We start from the raw sequence: 16,276 nt of genomic DNA, 5'->3' as shown, positions 1-16,276 counted from the left end.
ATGGATTAACATCTGATCTCTCCGGAAACTTATCCTCTCACATGATTTCATCTACCACCTCTACCCTTGATATCCAGTTCTTTTTCTGGTGCCCTGAACTGCAATCCCATGTCTCCTTGTCTCTGTGTCTCCGGGGCAGCTCTGCTTTTCCCCTAAAACTACAACCTTGGTGTTACCCCCTCGCAGTTTTGTCAAGATAAATGATTTGCCCAAGGTCACACAGCAAACAAATGACAGAGCTGGGATTAGAACCCAGGTCCTCCAACTCCAAGCCCCTGCCCTTTCTGCTAGGCTATGCCGCTTTCCTAAGCTAAGCTGTTTCTCTTTGCCTGCCCATCATTTTCCAGGCCTGCCCTTTTCTTTTCCATCCAAACTTCTATCACCCTGGTAATAACCCTAGTTTGCTACAGCTAGGTTATCAAATTGGCCTCCCCACTAACCTCCACCGTCTCTTCCCTCGTATCTCAACTCTAGGGTGCTTCCAGTTTCTACACATCATCCTCTAGACTTTAAGCTCACTGTGGAGAGAGAATGTGTCTACCAAACAGTGTCTACTGTCCCAAGTGCTTAATACAGTGCTCTGCACACAATAAGCGCTCAATGAATCTGATTACTTGATTGCCTGCAGTTTCTGTGCTAATCCCACCTGGACCTGGTTTCCCAAGGCTCAGTCCCATGTGGTATCATATCAGAGTGTGTGATCTGAATCTGGGCAGAATGTGTGCCAATTGGAACTGGCAACTTGTGTGACCATAATCAATTAATCAGTTGTGTTTGAGTACTTCATGTGTGCAGGTCACTGTATTAAGCGCTTGGGAGAGAACAATATAACAGAGTTGGTAGACACGTTTCCTGCCTGACGGAGCTTGACTTTAATAAATAAATTACAGATATGTACATAAGTTCTGTGGGGCTGAGGGTGGGCTGAATAATTGATGCAAATCAGGGGGATGCAGAAAGGAGCGGAAGAAGACGCAATAAGGGCTTAATCAGGGAAGGCCTCTTGGAGGAGATGTGCCTTCAATAAAGCTTTGAATGGCTGGGAGGGTCATTGTCTGTCAGACACGAAGAGGGAAGGGCGTTCCAGGCCAGAGACAGGAAGTGGGCAAGAGGTTGGCGACGAGATGGAGGTACAGAGAGTAGGGTGGCATTAGAGGAGCGAAGTGGGCGGGCTGGGTTGGAGCTGGAGAGCAGCTAGGTGAGGTAGGAGGAGGCAAGGTGATGTGAGTGCTTTAAATGGCGCCTGTGGTGCCCGATGAGCCCTTCTTCCCCTCTTCCTGGCGGGCCCAGCTGGCTGGTGCAGCCCCTCCTGTGAGTCCTCATGAGGAGGGCAGCCAGGTCCGCCACCTCCAAGGAGATGAAACAGCTGCGTGACATCACGCACTCCTTCTTCCAGGCGGGGGAAAAGGAGCACGATGCCAACAGATGAGAGGGAGAGGCCTGAGGGGGCGAGGGTTGGGCAACATCCATTGTTTGGTTCCAGTCTTTTTCCTGCCAGGCCCTGACTGGAAGCCAAGGTGACTCAGGCTGTGTGCTGTACATGTGTGAGCGTGTGTATACATGCTCATGTGTGCGCGTGCGCCTGTTCCTGGCCTATCACAGGCCTCAGGGACCCTAATAGCAAGGATTTTCCTCTCTGCCTCCCCTGTGTGACCCTGAGGAGGGGGCAGATAGGCTTCGACTCCTGGCTACCCACAGAGGGGACCAGCAGTTCCAGGCGGCACTGGGTAAAAGCCCTCTCGTCTGCAGGGGAGGACTTGAGTAGATGCTTATGGATGATTAGCCTCTACTTCTCCATCTCTGGTCATGGGTTCTAATCCCGGCTCCACCATGTGTCAGCTGTGTGACCTTGGGCAAGTCACTTAACTTCTCTGTGCCTCAGTTACCTCATCTGTAAAATGGGGATTAAGACTGTGAGCCCCACGTGGGACAACCTGATCACCTTGTATCCCCCCCAGCACTTAGAACAGTGTTTGGCACATAGTAAGCGCTTAACAAATACTAACATTATTATTATTATTATAAATGGCCTAGAGCAGGGGGTGGGCTGGACCATTTTGCCTCAGCAGCGTGAGGCGGATGGGGTCCCGGATGTTAACCAGGCTATTAGGAGGGGGTCCTGACGTACCTTCTTCTATCCCGTTTCAGGGGATGAGGAGGTGGGCATCACCCACAGTCCCAGGCCCTCTTCCAGAAGCCCGGGCAAGCAGTTTGGCCTAGTGGAAAGAGCACAAGTCTGCGAGTCAGAGCACCTGGGTTCTAATCTTGCATCTACCCCTTGCCCGCTGTGGGACCTTTGGCAGGTCACTTAGTGGTTCAGTTTTCTCATCAGTAAAATAGAGGTTCTCCCTTCCCCCTTAGACTAGGACCCTCATGTGGGAGAGGGACTGTGTTCGATCTGCTTACACTGTATCTAAACCAGCACTTAATACAGTGCTTGGCCCCGAGCAGATGCTTAATCAATACCACAGTGATTATTAGTATCATTATTATGGGGAGATCAGAAGAGTTCTGGCTTGGCTTCGGCCCCATCAGACTGAGGGGTGGAGGGGGATACCAACATGTCAAAGTCTCAGCATACCCTGGGGCTTTGAGAACCACACCAGGATTCCTGTGCATTCGAGGTCTTGTCCAGACAGGCTAGATATCGAGGCTCAGTCTAACCCGAGTCCCTCCCAGCCTCAGCCTGATCCGGACTTGACAAGCATGGAAAGATTTGGGGTCTGGCCCACCCTGAACCCTAACTTTTCAAAACATTTAGCCAGTGTCGGGGGCCGACACTAAAGAGCCCAACTGCATGTGCGAGGTGGGTTTCCCAGAGCCCTGCTGGTCCCCGGAAAATGATTCAATCAATCAGTGGTATTTATTGAGGGCTTACTTAATACAAGCGCTAGAGAGAGGACAGTACAACAGAATTAGCGCATATGTTCCCTGCTCTTAATGAGCTACATGGACTAAGTACTCCTCTAGTGAGGGCTAAAGGAGCTTGTTAAATGGACATCTGACCCCCTTTCTCCTCCTCCTTAGCATGGAACAGAGGAGGAGAAGGGTCTTGGGAACGGACCCAGGCCTATTCAGGTTTGTCTCTCCGCTGACCCGGCCAGTCATAAAGGCCTTGCAGTGGCCTGAGGGCTGGGCAGAAGCCTGTGAGGAGCTGGACAGAAAGTAGGTCCGTCCCTTGAAAGGAAGCCTGGCCAGTATAGGATCCCCCCCGGCTGCTAGGGGATCTTACTGGCCCATGGGAGGCTGAGAAGCTGAGGTCACGGGGCTGGATCTCAATCCCACCTGGAGCCCACCAGAAAAGAGAGTAAGTTATTTTCCTTCATCCGTTCATCCCTCCAACATCACAGACTCTCTCCAGGGAGGAGAAAGTTGGTTCCCCAGAAAGTGGCTTTCGCTCTAATCCAATTGGGAAGCTGATCCTTGAGACTGACACTTCCACATTAGGCTAAACCACTCGCTGCTTCCTCAAATTTTTGAACCCATTAGGACTGAGCTATCTAGCTATTTAAATTGAAACCCAATTCCATCCTATAAAGGAGTTGGATTTTTCACTTGGAAACAGTGGGAATTTGGTGGTAGGCATTTTACAGGATTTAACTAATGTTCATATTTTGCTTGATACTCTGCTTGCTTCCCGTATATGTTATTGTTTTGAGTGTCTGTCTCCCTTACTAAACTGTAAGTTCCTCGAGATCAGGGATCATGTCTACCAACTGTATTAATAATGATGATACTAACAATTATGGTACTTGTTAAGTGGTTACAACTTAATTATGAGCCCCATGTGGGACATGGACGATGTCCAACCTGATTAGCTTATATCTACCCCAGCACTTAGTACAGTGCCTGGCATATAGTAAGTGCCCAACAAATACCATTAAAGATAAACCAAAAATTGTGCCAAGAACTGTTCTAAGCACTCAGGTAGATATTAGTTAATCAGATTGGACACAGTCGAAGTAGGAGGGAGTAGGGTTTAATCTCCATTTTGCATATGAGGGACAGTGAAGTCAACTGAGGCTCAGAGATGTGAAGTGACTTGTCCAAGGTCACACAGCACTCACATGGCAACGCTGAGACTGGAACCCAGGTCCCCAGCTCCTAGGTCCATGGTCTTTCCACTAGGCCATGCTACTTCTCTAAGTATTTTACTGTACTCTCCCAAGAACTTGGTCTATTAATCTGCACACGGTGTTTAATAAATACCATGGATTGAGTGATTTAACACCAAGAAAATTGACTTCCTCTCCGAACCTGTGAGAAATCCAAATTGTCAGACAGTTTAAAGTGGATTGAGAAGGGAAACCTCTGGCGACCCTTGTGAATTCTGGACAGGGAGATGTGGGTGATGTCACATGGTACGGAGGACACAAAAAGAATAAAGTGGTGTCACACATGCTGTTTTGTACAGATACACCTGAGACCAACTGAAATAGTGGCGGGTGGGGAGGAGGATCCTCTGACCTCTGCTCCAGAGCTGCTGTGGCCCTCTCCCAGGTCCCTGACCTCTCAGGCATCGCTTCTGAGCCACAGAGCTCTGCTGCAGTACCAAGGCGGTGGGAGGCCGAACCCTGAAAATTGGAAACACCAGCCATAAATAATAATAATAATAATGATGGTATTTGTTAAGTGCTTACTATGTGCAAAGCACTGTTCTAAGCGCTGGGGGAATCCAAGGTGATCAGGTTGTTCCACATGGGGCTCACACTTAATTCCCATTTTACAGATGAGGTAACTGAGGCACAGAGAAGTTAAGTGTCTTGCCCAAAGTCACACAGCCAATAAGTGGAGGAGCTGGGATTAGAACTCATGACCTCTGACTCCCAAGTCTGGGCTCTTTCCACTGAGCCATGCTGCTTCTCTGGCACCTGACACCGTACATTTCCCCTCTAGACTGTAAGCTTGCCACAGGCAGGGAATGTGTCAACCAACTCTTTTATATTGTACTTAAGCGCTTAGTACAGTGCTCTGCATGCAGCAAGCACAATAAATAGCACTGATTAATATACTGACAGACCGACTGTAAACCAGACCATTGGCCAACTTGAGACTGAGGTCAAACCTGTTCCTCTTTCTTGGGGCGCCAATGAATGACATTCATTCATTCAATCATATTGAGCTTTTACTGTGTGCAGAGCACTGTACTAAGCTCTTGGGAGAGTTCAATATAACAATAAACAGACATTCCGTGCCCACAATGAGCTTACCATGAAGAGGGGGAGACAGACATTAATATAAATAAATTAGAGATATGTATGTAAGTGCTGTGGGGCTGGGATGGGGGGATGCAATGAATAAAGAGAGCAAGTCAGGGAGACACAGAAGGAAGTGGGAAAAGAGGAAAGGAGGGTGTATGTCAAATTCTCCCGAGCTAGCTGCCCTTATTATATTGGAGACACTAGCCACAGTTTTCTCTTTTCTGGTCGAGATAAGCTTCATCTTTGGCCAAAATATTACTTCGTACTTCTGTGGGGCTTTCTGATGATGTCAATAATTTTGTTTGAAATGTGTAATTTTCAGTTCCTAACACTTTTCGGGATGCCTGGTGGTTTTTCTGGAAACGGCTCTTCTATTTGATTTCAGTTTTTCCCCAGGGAAACAGCATGGACTAGTTGGAAGAGCACAGGAATGGGAGTCAAGAGACCTGGGTTCTAATCCCTGCTTCATCACTTACTTGCTGTGTGACCTGGGGGAAGGCACTTAACAGCTCTGTGCCTCAGTTTCTTTTTCTGTAAACTGGGAATTAAATACCTATTCTCCGTCTTAGACACATTTCCTGTCCCACATGGGTCTCACAGTCTAATTGACTATTTTGTGTCTACTTTAGCACTTAGCATAGTGCTTGACAAACAGACTATAGGTTCCTTGTGGGTTGGGAATAACATCTACTAACTTTGTACTTTCCCAAGTGTTTAATTCAATGCTTTGGACATACTAAATGCTAAATAAATACCATAGATGGGTTGATAGTAAGCACTTAATAACTACCACAAGTATTTTTAGCTATGGTACTCAAGTGTTTACTAAGTGCCGAGCACTGTACTAAGCACTGGAGCAGATGCAAGGTAATCAGGTTGGACACAGTCCCCTGTCCCATGTGGGCTCCCAGTCTAAGGGGGAGGGAAAAGAGGTATTGAATCCCCATTGCACAGATGAAGAAACTGAAGCACAGAGAAGACTTGTTCAGAGTCACACAGCAGACAAATGATGGGTTGCAAATAGAATTCAGGTCCTCTGACTTTTGAGCCTATGCTCTTTCCACTAGGCCACACTTCTCTAAGTGTTATCATTATTATTAATAATTATTATTATTCCCCCCACCAGACCTCCCTAGCAATATTTCAGGTTGTCTGTGCACCTGATATGTTGATGGTGAATAATAAGGAAATTCCAGCATACCTTCAGGAAAGGCAGCCTTGTCTGGCTGCTGAAGGGTTTGCTTGACGACTTCTGTTTCCAAGCTTGGCTCGGATTGCTGCCTCCATTTTACTGGCCTTGGCTTGGCATTCAGCGGAAAGGGAGTAATTGTACTTTCTACCTGACTCACAGTGAGGTGTCGAGGCTCTGAGGATGTTGGGTTTGCAAAGGATCTGGAAACCTTTTTGTGTGAAAGGTGCCGCATTAAATTCCAAGCATTATAGGCTTGGAGGGAATAGGCCCTCGTTTCCGCTCGTGGAGAGAGATTCCTTTCTGTATCAAATCCTCCTGGAGCTCTTCCTTTTGGGAGAAAAGCCTTTTCTTCTGCAGGAGCTTCTGGTTGGAGTCGTAAAGTTTGGGATAACCGGACGGCAGTGAAACATTCTCTTCTCTAACATTTGTTTTGAGTTACCATTATTTTTCTTTTAGGAACCTTAGTTCCTAAAAGAAAAGAGGAATTTAATTAGTGTTGAGCGTTCTGTTGGTTCTACACAGCTAATGCGAGGGCTAAGTTTTCTAAATGTTGTAGCATTCGCCTTGCTATGAATGCGGCTGCAAATTTAAACGGTGGGAAACGGCACGGGGAATTGCTTGGGGACTATGCCCAATTATGGACTTTGGGGCCCCCTGCTTTTCAGAATGTTGAAGCTTTCTGAAAATTAAACCCCACATGTTGTACTTGGGAATACACAAAGCAGGGCAGCGGGAGGGGCAGCTGGGCCACAGACACAAGCACCCTGCGCCTCTCCACCTGCCTGCCCACCCCTTGCAGGGTGCCTTGCTGTTGGAGGATGCCGAGGGGTTCAGTTTTCCCTGCTGCCCCCAAAGCAGCTTTTCTGTAGCTCAGCAGCTGCAGTGGGAGCTGGAAAACCTCCCATTTTTGCTGCTCCCCTCCTACCCCCTTCCCTCCCCATTTTCTCTTCTCTCCTCCTCCTTTCCCATTTCCCCCCTTCCTCTCCTCCTCCTGTTTCCCCTCCTCCTTCCATTCCCCCCTCCTCCTCCCATTTTTCATCTCCCCTATTTTCCTCCCTTCCCCTCCTCTCTCATTTCCCCCCCTTTCATTTTTCTACTCTCCTCTTTACCCCATTTCCTGCTTCCCCGCTTCTCCTCCTCTGCTTTTCCCCCATCTTCTCTGCTCCCGCTTTCCACCCCTCTTCTCTTCTCATGCTTTTCTCCCCATCTTCTCCTCTCCCGCTTCCCCCATCTGCATTTTCTCCTCTCCCACTCCCCCGCCACCGTCTTTTCCTCTCCCATTCTCCCCTCCCCCCTTCCTCCCCAATTTCACATCATGTAAACTCTGGAATCTGAGTTGTTCTGGAATGGTTTTCCTAGTCCTTCTTACCTAAATTCCCTTCTGGAATATGAAGGCATTTACCCCTCCACTGGAGGTGTTGGCAACCCCTACCAATTCGTACTTGCCCCTTGCAGAAAACTATAAGATGGTTTTCCTAGTCTCCTTTATCCAAGTTCCCTTCTGTATGGAATGTGAAGGAATTTACCTCTACCAATTCACTCCTGCCTCTTGCCAAAAACCGTAAGATTTCAGACACCAGGCAGGTGGCCAGAGGGATGGTGACACAAATCCTCCTGTCACTGAGCCTCCGAAAGGAGGAACTGTGACATTCATTCATTCATTCAATTGTATTTATTGAGCACCTTACTGTGTGCAGAGCACTGTACTAAGCACTTGGGAAGTACAAGTTGGCAACATACAGGGACGGTCCCTACCCAACAACGGCCTCACAATCTAGAAGGGGGAGACAGACAACAAAACAAAACATGTAGACAGGTGTCAAAATCGTCAGAAGAAATAGAATTAAAGCTATATGCACATCATTAACAAAATAAATAGAATAGTAAATATGTACAAGTAAAATAAATAGAATTATAAATCTGTACAAGTATATATACAGGTTCTGTGGGGAGGGGACGGAGGTAGGGTGGGGGGGGGATGGGGAGGAGAGGAAAAAGAGGGCCTGCTGGAGGAGGTGAGCTAAAAATATGGAACACTTTATGAATTTGCGTGTCATCCTCTGATGTAAATCCAACAGGTGACCTTCAAACATTCCCTCTCTGGATGCAATTGGCCAACCCGAGCAGAAAAAGACCTCTATGCCTCTGTGTGGAGGGAAGGAGGTAAAGGGCTTTTTTTGTGTGCTTTTTGCTGAACAGTAGAGAGAATGTTCTTTAATTTGGATTTATTTCCTCATCTGTTTTGAGTTTGGAAAGGGCACTCCTTGGGGAGGAACGGAGAGACAGATATTTGCTCCAATCACCAAGCGGTTGTTCGGGTGCTAAAACAGGTTCTGACCTCATTTCCCAGAAGAATTTTAAAAGGAAAAAAAGAACTGGAGTACTAATTGGTGCCTCGTTAAGAACTTACAGTGAAGGATGATGATCCTTCTGAAAAGATAATCTAACTGATGAATAAGAATCCAGGTTCACCTTTAAAATAACATCAGATGACAAAGTCTTTGAAAATCAAAAACTACTCATTTCCATGTTGGTGAGAAATGATGGTGTGTTAATGGAATCAGTATGTAACAGCAGGAGGGGGACGATTTGGAAAGTATATCTATTTTGAAAGCTGTCTCAGAGCTGGGGTTTCACCTGAATAGTTTGATTTTGGAGTGTTTTCCCTCACTGACACTATACTGCAGGGAGCATCAACACAGTCCCAGGATATGCACTTGCTAGTAAACGAAGTGGGTTACTTTGTGTTATCTCTAAAACGAGACAGTGTCTTTCTATTGTGCTAAATTGTAAGCTCCTTGAGGACAGCGATCATGTCAACTAACTCTATTGTGTTCTCCAAGCGCTTAGTACAGTGCTGTGCACAGGGTTGGTGCTCGAATACTACTTACTGGTTGTTTGGGAGAGGAACAAGTCTCGTTCATCATTCCTAGCCAGATTGCTAAACCCCTTACTGACTAGAAAGTGGCCTAGTGGATAGAGCACTGGACTGGGAGACGGAAGAACCTGGATTCTCATCCCATCTCCATCACAATAATAACAATGGGGTTAAGTACATATTATCGGCCAAGCACCATCTTAAGCTCTGGAGTAGGTACAAGACACAGTCCCTGTCTCATTTGGGGCACACTTTCTAGGAGGGAGTAAGAACAGGCATTTTTAACTCCATTTTATAGATGGGGAAACTGAGGCTCGAGGGTTAAGGGATTTAGCCCAGGTCACACATCAGCCCAGTGATAGGGCTGGGACTGGAGCCCTCCCCACTTCCCAATTTCCGGTCCCTAACCTTGTCCGGTAGGTTATGTTTCTTCTAGGGTTGAAAAAGAATAGTTGAAGAGAAAAGTGTATTACAGGAGTCTCAGCAGTACTCACTTGTCCTCTTGGTGAGGTGGGGTTCATTCATTCATTCAATCATATTTATTGAGCGCTTACTGTGTGCAGAGCACTGTACTAAGCACTTAGGAAGTACAAGTTGGCAACATATAGAGACGGTCCCTACCCAACAGCGGGCTCACAGTCTAGAAGGGGGAGACAGACAACAAAATATATTAACAAAATAAAATAAATAGAATAGTATTCTATTTATATTCTTCAGAGCTTTTCTGGGACCCAAGTCGATCCATCAAACAATCAACTGTATTTATGGAGCACTTCCTGGGTGCAGAGCACTGTGCTAAGGACGTGGGAGAGGACACGTCTCCCACGAGAAGACGTGGCTCAGTGGGAAGAGCCCGGGCTTTGGAGTCAGAGGTCATGGTTTCGAATCCCGGCTCTGCCAATTGTCAGCCGTGTGACTTTGGGCAAGTCACTTCACTTCTCTGGGCCTCAGTTACCTCATCTGTAAAATGGGGATTAAGACTGTGAGCCCCACGTGGGACAACCTGATCCCCTTGTATCCCCCCCCCAGCGCTTAGAACAGTGCTTTGCACATAGTAAGCGCTCAATAAATACGATTGAATGAATGAATGACACTGTAACAGAGTTTGCAGGCACATTCCCTGCCCACAACAAGCTTACAGTCTAGAGGAAGGCCCATGGATTTGCATTGGTCTGCCCAGCTGAGTTGTGTATTGCTGGTGGGAGCAGCATGTGGATGGATGGTTGAACTTGGGCGACAAACTTGTCGCTTGACTGCAAACTATTCTCTGAACCTCCAACGAGAGGGAAGCATAACCCTCCCCTGGATAATCTGGGGCCTATTCCATGGTATGTAGCATCATCATGTAAACTAGCATAGGACTGTGAGGCTAGGCCCTGAATCAATCAATCAATCAATCGTATTTATTGAGCGCTTACTGTGTGCAGAGCACTGTACTAAGCGCTTGGGAAGCACAAGTTGGCCACATATACAGTCCCTACCCAACAGTGGGCTCACAGTCTAAAAGGGGAAGACAGAGAACAAAACCAAACATACTAACAAAATAAAATAAATAGAATAGATATGTACAAGTAAAATAAATAGAGTAATAAATATGTACAAACACATATACATATATACAGGTGCTGTGGGGAAGGGAAGGAGGTAAGATGGGAAGGAAACTAGGTTGGGTATGAAGGGAATTGGACAAGAGAGCACGTCGGGTGCAGTGGTGTGACACAAGGAAGGGGTGTCAGAGGACTTGGGTTCTAATCCCAGCTCCAGCATGTAACTACTGTGTGATCTTGGGCAACTTCTCTGTGCCTCAAGTCCCTCATCTGCGAAATGGGGATTTAATTATCTGTTCTACTAAAATTGTGAACCCAAGGTGGGGCCTGATTACCTTGTATGTACCCCAGTGCTTAGTACACTGCTTGGCCTATAGTAAGAAGTTAATTCTATTATTATTATTCATTTGTTGTCAAAAAAGGACCCCTGCCCTCCAGAAAACCATGTCCAGGATTGCTTGCCATCATTTGCTAAGCCTTTCCCTGCATGAAGCATTCTGTGGCCACGGGAAAGTTCACCCTTTCTCATAGGGCTGCCATGTTTGGTGAGAACTCTTTAAAGCTTCCGTGTTATGAAGAAGTGCAGTATTTGCCTCTCACATTCTGTGTCTCCCAAACTTTTTGGTGACCCACCTTGGCATTTCCTTCAATTTTATCTGGGTTCCTCTTGCACATGGGCAAATCAATCAATCAATCAATCTGCCTGAAACAAAGTACTGTGTTTATTGGCTCGGTAAGATCTCCAAACGGAGGTCCTAAATCTCAATGTCTGGTTTCCATTTTTCCTTTGCAATTTTCTGGATTTCCAGTAAATGAAGCTGGTGGACAATTGCATTTCCTTGGAATGTATTGCATGTAAAAGGCAGCCTAATATTTTGTAAGCAAGCTTTTTTGCCCTTCCAGGGCTCACAAGATAATAATAATAATAATAGTATTAAGCTTTTACTATGTGCCAGGCACTGTACTAAGGGCTGGAGTGGATACAAGCAAATCAAGTTGGACACAGTCCCTGTCCTGTGTGGACTCACAGTCTCAATCCTTATTTTACAGATGAAGTAATTTAGGCACAGAGAAGTCAAGCGAATTTCCCAAGGTCACACAGCAGACAAGTGGTGGAACCGGAATTAGAACTCATGACCATCTGACTCACAGGCCTGTGCTGTATCCACCATGGCAGGCTTCAAGGTGTCGGCTCTCAACCAGGCAAATTTAGAATTCGAGCAGCTGGATGGAACACAGGCTAAGAAGGGAATTGCTATGTGATGTTAAATGAGCATGTTTAGCAGAGTCCCCACGCTTAGTACAGTGCTCTGCACACAATAAGTGCTCAATAAATATGATTAAATGAATGAGTGACGATGACCCATTCGCACTGTTAATGAGCTTGCTGTGATGTAGTAAATCAGCCTTCCATCGACATCTCTGAAAACAAGGTTGCAAAACATTCATTTCCTCTTTTCCTGTTCCACTGTATATTTCGTTAGGCTTCAGGAATTTTTAAATGAGGAGAGCCTGCAAGATGGCATATTCAAAAATGTATCTTCTATTAATTCATAAAACACTAAGGCTTATTCACTGGAAAACTAACCGATGTTTATGGAATCGTATTATTATGCCCAGAAGTGACTGGTAACTGATGAGAACAGGGAGTTCCATTCGGTTTTGCCAAAGTCAGAAATAATACACAGAAAATTTTTTTTAAAAATCATTTAGGTTAATCATTTTCGAAGCGTGAATTGGGGGGATTGGGTTTTTTTGGCTTTTACATTTTATAACTAGATTCTTGCACATGGTTTCTGCCTGTTTTCTGTGGATTCTTGAAACGGTGAACTAATCTTCAGCTGTAGGGATCCGGACAATTGTTTTACTGCAAAAACAGTGGCTGCTTTACTATACTTCCTTAAGCTATTAAGGTGATAATTTGTTATCTGATTAGTCAGTACTAATTTATTGAGGACCTAATGTGCTTTGCACACAGTAAGCGCTTAATAAATATGATTAATAATAACAATAATTAATAATGTATGTAGAGCACTGTACTAAGGGCATGGGAGAATATAGTAGAGGTTAAAGACACAATTCCAGCCCTCTAATAGTTATTATTGGGGTGGTAAAATGCTTGCGCTGTACTAAGTGTTGAAGCAGCGTGGCTCAGTGGAAAGAGCCCGGGCTTGGGAGTCAGAGGTTCTGGGTTCTAATCTCGGCTCCACCACTTGTCAGCTGTGTGACTTTGGGCAAGTCACTTAACTTCTCTATGCCTCAGTTACCTCATCTGTAAAATGGGGGTTAAGACTGAGCCCCACGTGGGACAACCTGATCACCTTGTATCCCCCCCAGTGCTTTGAACAGTGCTTTGCACAGAGCGCTTAACAAATACTAATATTATTATTATGCAGATACAATACAGTCAGATCAGACTTGGTCCTCTCCCACCTATAGCTCACAGCCTAAGGAGTGGGAGAACTGATATTTTATCTCCATTTTACACAGAGAAGTTAAGTGACTTACCCAAGGACACAGAGTTCATGAGTGGTGGAGTCCTTGGACCTAGATCCACGATCCCCTGGGCTCTTTCTACTAGACTATGCCCAAGGAGTTTACCATCTAACAGAGTGTCAAGCACATAGTAAGCTCTCAATAAATACGATTGATGATGATGATGCTTAGTACAGTGCTCTGCACACAGTAAGCACTCAATATGATTGAATGAAAACAGCTGAGCCATTCAATTCAAAGCCCAGGTTATAAATTCATCATCAATCAATCAATCGTATTTATTGAGCGCTTACTATGTGCAGAGCACTGTACTAAGCGCTTGGGAAGTACAAATTGGCAACACATAGAGACAGTCCCTACCCAACAGTGGGCTCACAGTCTAAAAGGGGGCTCACAGTCTAAAAGGGGGCTCACAGTCTAAAATCATCACTATTGAGAACCTAAGATGTGCACTGCACTGGGTGGCTAGGAGCGTACAATGACAGTAAATGAGGCATTTCCTGCCTTCCGTGAGTTTCCATTCTAACAGAGGAGCCTACAGGTCTGAGGGTTTATAATGACAAATAAAAAATGATCCGGTCTTGATGACTTCCTGCTCATTAATCAGGGCTTTACGCTGTGATTTATGGCTGAATTGTACGTTCCAAGTGCTTGTTATAGTGCTGTGCACACAGTAAGCTCTCAATAAATATGATTGAATGATTATGCTCAGTTTGGGTGGGAAACCTGTCTCCCAACTCTGTGACACTGTACTTTTCCAGATGCTTAGTTGCAGTGCTCTGCACACAGTAAATGCTGAATAAATGTCACTGATTGATTGGTACTCCAGGCAACGTAGTGGCTAGCTGATGTATTCACAGGGAAATTGTTGATTTGCAATGGGCTGAAATACAACTGCTGAGAAGAGTAATCATCATCTATGGTATTTATTGAGCATCTACTGGGTGCCCAGCACTATACTAAGTGCTTGGGAGAGTACAGTGTAACAGTGTTGGTAGACACATTCCCTGCCCACAATGAGCAATATGTAGAAAATGTGAATGGATGGGAAACATTTAAAGTTTTGCTTCAAATAACATACCCCGGGGGATTTCACATCCCCATTGTGTGTGGAAACCTCCATCTGAATTCCCCTCTTGGGGAATAAAACTTGACTCCTTTGCCTTTCAAAATCTGCTTGCATGCTAAGAAGGGATTTTGTGGTAATGAAAGGGGTTGTTTCTTGCACTTCTGGTTCATCTTTCAGGGTGACGTGGCTGGGTGAGCTTCTGGGTTCTGGATTGTTCATTTTTGGTTTATAATTCCCTAAGAAGCGTCCTTATTTCTCTCCTCTTAATTGAAATATACTATCGTGATGCCTGCCTATCCACCATGGTCTCTAATGTGAAATAAGGTTAAGCTTCACAGTGTTTGCCAAACTGGGATCACTTCCAACACCATCATTTAAAAAAAAAAAAATCCCATCTCAGAACTCTCTGCCATTTTCTCAGCTATTCAAAATCTTCCAGTACTCCCTCCCAGATCACTCTGGGAATTGCTGGCCTCTGCCTTCTCTCCCTCCCACAGCTGGGAGGAGTATTGAATTAGTATATGTTAATGGCTTAATTTAGCTCCCATTGCAGAACAAGCTCATTTTTGAAATCTCTAAGAAATAGGAAAATGTATTGCTCTAGCGTGGCCTAGAAGGAAGTGAATCTGGAAATGCAGATTCTAACCATAACACTTCCACTGGTCTGCTGTGTGACCTTAGGCAAGTCACATCCCCTCAGGGCTTCAGTTTCCACCCCTGGGGTTTGGAAATAGGGATCCTGTATGTACCCTAGAATTTAGCATAGTGTTTTGTGGCTTAGTGAACACTGTAAGCCCCTCCTCTAGACTGTAATCTTGCTGTGGGCAGGGAATGTGTCTGTTTATTGTTATATTATACTCTCCCAAGCAGGTAGTACAGTACATTGCACAAAGCGTTCAGTAAATACAAATGAATGAATGAAATTGCCAGCTAAGGAGAATGATAGCCCCCGGAAGCCAAGGTGAACTCTAAAAGCTGTCTGTCTCATTGGGATTTTTGTCTTTTTTTTTTTTAATCCTCCTTGCAGGCCTGGGCAGATCACATTATTGCATTTCTCTACTTCTACCACTTCCTGCTCCTGCGGTGTCTGCTTGAAGAGACCATCTGGGGGGAATGAATTGGTCACCAATGCCTCCAGCTCTTTCTACCTAAGGAATTCACCCAGTACAGGTAAAACTTCCACCATCTCTCTCCCCTGCACAGTGTCTGACTTGACGCTGTCTGTAAAGATTTGAACTTTGAAGGCTCTCGCCCTACCCTTTGCCCTATGGTTCAGATCAAAATCAACTGATCATGGCCAGTCCACTGAGCCATAGAAACGAAAGCTACATCTCTCAGGTTGAAATAATCCCAGAGTCTCGGCCCCAACACTCTCCTCAGCTTGCTTGCACACTTGACTCATCCCAAGCCAACCTTTTCATTGTGATTCATTCTCATCTCCCTCTCGCTGATGATTCTCGCGATGCAGGCCACTGTTCTCCACATCCTTAAAGCCCTTCGGATATCTCATCCCCTTCTGGAAGCCCTTCCTAATTAATCTCACATGTGCCTGCCCCATTTTCATGCCACTCCTGCCATAACAACACTGCCTGGTCCCCAAATCACTTGGGTATTCACACTCTCTCATTCCCCTTCATTAGCAATTCTGTACAGATCTTTGACCTGTGTAGTTTCCCTCTACCTGTAATTTATTTTGGTGTCTCTTGCTCAGACTAGATTCTAAGAACCTTGAGGGCAGACATCATGTCTACCAACTCTACTGTACTCTTCCAAATGCTCAGCAGAGTGCTCTACACAGAGTATAATTTGAATGAGTGACTGAATGTGACATCTAAAAGGTGGAAGTAGAATAGAATAGAGAAGCAATGATGCCTAGTGGATAGAGCATAGGCC

The 16,276-nt window shown here is 45.5% G+C and overlaps 1 long non-coding RNA gene across 4 annotated transcripts in view; it reads left to right on the top strand.

The window, feature by feature from the left end:
• LOC119949570 overlaps positions 1–15,547 on the top strand; it is a 126,360-nt gene extending 110,813 nt beyond the window's left edge. For all 4 annotated transcript variants that reach the window (XR_005457227.1, XR_005457226.1, XR_005457229.1 and 1 more), the window contains one exon: positions 15,411–15,547. This is a non-coding gene — a long non-coding RNA (uncharacterized LOC119949570). The remainder of the gene's footprint in view (positions 1–15,410) is intronic.
• The last annotated feature ends 729 nt before the right edge of the window (positions 15,548–16,276 follow it).

This window comes from Tachyglossus aculeatus, chromosome X2, assembly GCF_015852505.1.
Source record: "Tachyglossus aculeatus isolate mTacAcu1 chromosome X2, mTacAcu1.pri, whole genome shotgun sequence".
Classification (NCBI taxonomy): Eukaryota; Metazoa; Chordata; class Mammalia; order Monotremata; family Tachyglossidae; genus Tachyglossus; species Tachyglossus aculeatus.
The sequence above is the reverse complement of the archived record's forward strand: the minus strand, read 5'-3'. Positions and strand labels throughout refer to the sequence as shown.